This window comes from Colobus angolensis, unplaced genomic scaffold, assembly GCF_000951035.1.
Source record: "Colobus angolensis palliatus isolate OR3802 unplaced genomic scaffold, Cang.pa_1.0 Scaffold30, whole genome shotgun sequence".
NCBI lineage: Eukaryota > Metazoa > Chordata > Mammalia > Primates > Cercopithecidae > Colobus > Colobus angolensis.
This window is the reverse complement of record NW_012116266.1, coordinates 2482848-2487500: the sequence shown is the minus strand read 5'-3', so window position 1 is coordinate 2487500 and position 4653 is coordinate 2482848. Positions and strand designations below refer to the sequence as shown.

The 4653-nt window shown below is 40.7% G+C and overlaps 1 protein-coding gene across 4 annotated transcripts in view; it reads right to left on the bottom strand.

Moving 5' to 3' along the window:
* Nucleotides 1–3222, bottom strand: part of GPR1 (G protein-coupled receptor 1) — a 55738-nt gene extending 52516 nt beyond the window's left edge. For 2 of the 4 annotated variants that reach the window (XM_011949867.1, XM_011949866.1), the window contains exons 1-2: nt 2987–3222; nt 2540–2791 (exon numbers count right to left, since the gene is read on the bottom strand). The gene's annotated coding sequence lies outside the window, so the exon portion shown is untranslated. The remainder of the gene's footprint in view (nt 1–2539; nt 2792–2986) is intronic. The other 2 variants (XM_011949865.1, XM_011949870.1) reach the window with 1 other exon arrangement.
* Nucleotides 3223–4653: the final 1431 nt, after the last annotated feature.

Here is a 4653-nt window from a genome sequence, read left to right as displayed (position 1 = left end):
GGATGGTCTCGATCTCCTGACCACGTGATCCCCCCGCCTCGGCCTCTCAAAGTGCTGGGATTACAGGCCTGAGACACTGAGCCCGGCTGCTATCTTTATTTTTGAATGGTCTAACTTCAGCTTAACAATGTGATGCCTGAAATTGCACATTGTTAGGCCGTGAAAGGTCAGCTGCCAGGGAAGCACAGGATTTTGTTTTTGTCCACTGTTAAAGACCAAGTGTAGGAAATCTAAAGCAGGAATTCTCACGGTGGGGGTCGGAAAAAGTGGGGAGCACTTTTTCAAACTATAAATATCCCTCTGCTCTATAAGAATATATGCTCTTCCATACCTACCCGCAATCCCTTGATTCAATCTTGGCATATTTTTCAGTGTTTTGTGAGACCAGATGAATAGATGTGGTCAGTGAAGGGGGTACTTAGTAGAGCTCTGCTAGTTTCCATTCCTTTGCATTAGCAGTATCAGTATTTACTATAGTCTATACTATGTTCTGTAATCACACAAAATCACAATTTCATCTGTAAAAGCCATTATTGAGGAGAATCTCAGGAAGTTTTGGTTACTTTATATGAGTTTATTTTTGGCTGTAGAGCAGGAACCATTGAGTAGCAAAGAATATAAAAAGCGACAAGAGAAATGACATTGATCAAGGACTGTCCTATGTGCCAAGGGTAGTTTAAGCACAGTACAGAATGAAACCCAGGAAACTGCATGCATTTTTATGTTTTAGCCACCACCTAAAACAATTAAAACATATGCTTTCTTAGCTTTGAAATTAGTCTAAGAAACAATAAATAAAAGGAATAATAAATAAAATATCTCTGCAAATGTGCCTTATAGTTTGATGTATGTTTGAAGAGCTTCCCTTTGACACCCTAAGGCATGACTTGCAGTTGATCTGTTATGCAAAAGGAGCTGAAGTGCTCAGGTGTACTAGAGATAAGCTACTTGCCACCTCGGAGCATTAAGGGTATAGTAGATACCAGCCAGGCTGTTTGGTGCATTGGTTAAGCTGGTGGGCCAGTTAATTGGAGATCTGTTAAGAGAGCCTTTCGTGTAAGTGGCAGAGTTGGGGTTTGGTTCCAGACGTTCTGACTTCAAATACCGTTATCTTAAGAGACTTAATCATTGGGCTATCCATCTCCTTATTGGAAGAGACATTTACAGAATTAAGTGTATGAGAGGAAGGGATAGCAAAACTTCTGCCAGGTAGAAAGATTTCGGGACAATTTTGCCACTTTTTAAAAAATCATTTGCAAATTTTCTGAAGGCTGTTATGGCTAGTATTTCAAGGGGTTTCTTTTTATAATATATATTTTTTATTTTTAAAAATAGAGACAGGAGCTGGGCGTGGTGGCTCACACCTGAAATCCTAGCACTTTGGGAGGTGGAGGTGGGTGGATCACCTGAGGTCTGGAGTTCGAGACCAGCCTGACCAATATGGTGAAACCCTGTCTCTACTAAAAATACAAAAATTAGCCAGAAGTGGTGGCGTGCACCTGTAGTCCCCAGCTACTTGGGAGGCTGAGGCAGGAGAATCGCTTGAACCAGGAGGTGGAGGTTGCAGTGAGCTGAGATAGTGCCACTGCACTCCAGCCTGGGCGACACAGCAAGATGCCGTCTCAAAATAAAAATAAAAATAGAGACAGGGTCTCACTGTATTGCTCAGGCAGGTCTTAAACTCCTGGGCTCAAGTAATCCTCCTGCCTCAGCCTCCCACAGTACTGGGATTACAGGCATAGGGCACCATGCCTGGTCTCAATGGGTTTTTGACAGGAGAATGTGTGCAAGGAGGTCTATAGGGCCAACTGGGCTCAGAGATGGAAGATACACAATGCCACTATCATATTATTCTGGGGAATAGGATCTCCCATTTCATAAAAATAGCACTTCTCCACTAATGCTTGAAATATCACTATTAGAAAACTGTTCTTTTGAAGCTATTACATTGTAAAAGAGAAGATTCATATTAATCTAATGAAGCTTTAATAGTGAGAAAGGGTTGGGCGATTTTAAGTGGGTCATCCCCTCCCCTCCCATCAACCCCACGAGAAAAATTGGGGTTGCCAACTTGGCCTTTCATCTTTTGATATCATTAAGGTTAGTATTATTCTTTCTCTTTCTTGTGTGATGTTAAAATAGCATATTTTCCCCAAACATCTAAAAACTCTGATGATAGAAATTTTAGAAATAGACATTTGGGAGAATATTATATCATCAGGTCATATTAATTTTTGTCAATTATCTTTTCTAACCTTTTTGTTGTTGTTTGAAAAAGAAATCTGCCTGGAACAAAAGCATTGGAAAAGAGATATACAAAAGGACACTTTCTTACAAAGAAGCTGATTAATGAGAAACAAAGACACTTCAGTTTTTTCCTCCTGTCATACAGGGTGATGACTATCTTGTGTAAATGCCTTTCTTAGGCCTGGCTCTTCAGGGTAGTCAGGTTGGAGATTACACTTGGGGGGCCCTTACTTGGTTAAACTGTGAGGCTGGAGACACACAAAGCTTTTTCCAGAGACTGAAATGGACTCACAGTGGCAGGCTCAGTAGCCCTTGGGGTCACAGCAAGGAACCATGGCAACCCAGCCGTACAGGGAAGTTTTCATCCACTTAAAGCAGAGAATTCTTAAAGGCTTCTAAATGAGGACGAAGCCTTGTCTAGATTCTTGCTTCTAATTCTGTTTTGCCCCACGTAGAAAGTGAGTCTTGAGGATACTCAGTGGGAAAGTCTGCGGAGGACTTAGTTCTCCATCTCTTCCACTAAGATTTCCGAAGTTCTAATTACCTGTAGAAATGCGGGGAACAGCTTCTGTTTTATCTCTACTTTGAATAAACCTTACTTTTAATATGCCAAATGCAAATTCAAAAGAGATCCAGATACAAAGCATTTTTAGGTTGGTTTTCTTAACTACAATCTACTGACTCAGACACATGGCATGCAGGCAGGGTGTGAAGCTTTGGGGGCAAGGCAAACACTCACCTCTCGGAAGTTGCCGGTGCCTGTGGCTGCTGCGGGAAAGCGCGTGACTAAAGTTTTCAGGGCTCTGGGCTCTGTCTGAATCCTTGTGGTTTAATGATTTCTCTGGGAGAACAGGTCACAGCTGCCCTGAGTCTAGGAAGTATTTCCTCTCTTTGCAACAAAGGGAGATACATAATCTTTTAAGTTATTGCCCTGGAAAAGGAAATGTGGTTTGCCAGTGGTTAAGTAAATCTGTTGTACATCAGTTAGTCAACAGCATCAGGGTGACACCATTGTTGGCCCTGATTTAAGAGAAAGGGCTGCTGTGGACATTCAGGTCACTCCCAATTACCTACTCTAATTATGCTACTTTTCTCATTAAACTGCAGATAATTGTGGCTATGATGTAAGTGTATCTGGAGTTTTCCAAAATGCCACATTTTAGGAAAGGAAAAGGATCAGATAAAACAGCATATTTTCTCAACCTCTTTAAACTTGTTCAGCTGCTACTTTTGCATTTTTCATTAGGAAATTGGTAGCCTGGGGGCTCACTGCAGCTGTGAATGTGTTTTGTTTGTGAAGCAGTGTTTTCTAGAGTTTGAATTAATTTCCAACCTTTAGAAGTCAGGAATCTTAGCCATCTAGATTATTGGCTCCTCATGAAAAAATCAGCAGATTTGGGTACACTGGACCCATGTCCCAACAAGGATCCTGTTTGAGCTGCCTGCGTAGTGGCTTACTCCCAGCACCACCTGCCCACTTTTGGCAGGGCATTGCGTCCCAGCTCCACACCTTTCTCTTCTGTCCTCCTCACTCATGGACACCGTCTGGATCCTCCAGCAATTTGCACTTTCAATTTTTGTATCTCTTTCTGATTCTTTTCCTGTTGAGTTTCTTCCATTTAGGAAAATTGAATATGCAGAATGATAAGTCACTGGGTGCTTATTTTTATTGCATAAGGAACTTTAGATTTGTTCATTGAAAGAAAATGAATCCCCAATGTTTCCCTACTAAAACCTGAATGCATTGTAAAGCATTATGAACTTAACAAAACCAACCATGCCGAGCTTAACTACGGAATGGAGGTATGATGAAAGGCCATGTAGGAGGAAGCAGTCCACCCAGGTGTAGGCAATAAAGGGACTACTGTCTGTAGGGAATTTAAAAAACGATAGTAAAACCAACTAAAGCCCGTCTGCTTTTTGTTGGCACCATGTGCCAGCAATTCTCAACTCAATGATGAACTACTCCTCCCCTCAAGAGACCTCTTGTTGGTTTTGGTTTAAGTTGTGAACAATTACTGTGATTATAATGAGCTGTAGTTTCATGAATACGTATAATCTACTCTTAAATAGACAATGTATTTTACATAAAAAATAACTATTCTTATTTTAATGTTTGTTACTTCTCTTTAATTGACAATGTGTTTTACATTGAAGATAACTGAAACAACTCCCATTTATAAAGATGCCCCGATGCCATGTGTTGATTTAGATATGCTTTCTCTTGAGATTAAGTTGATAATGGTTCCAAAACATTGGCACAGCTTGTATTTTCCCATTGCGATCTATGTGCCTGCATTCAAGCAATAGATTCAAAATACATAATGATAGCACAACCATGGCAAAATAAAGAAGCAGAAGTTGGCATTTCAACTTCTTTATTCCATATTCTCTCTTGGAAGTTTT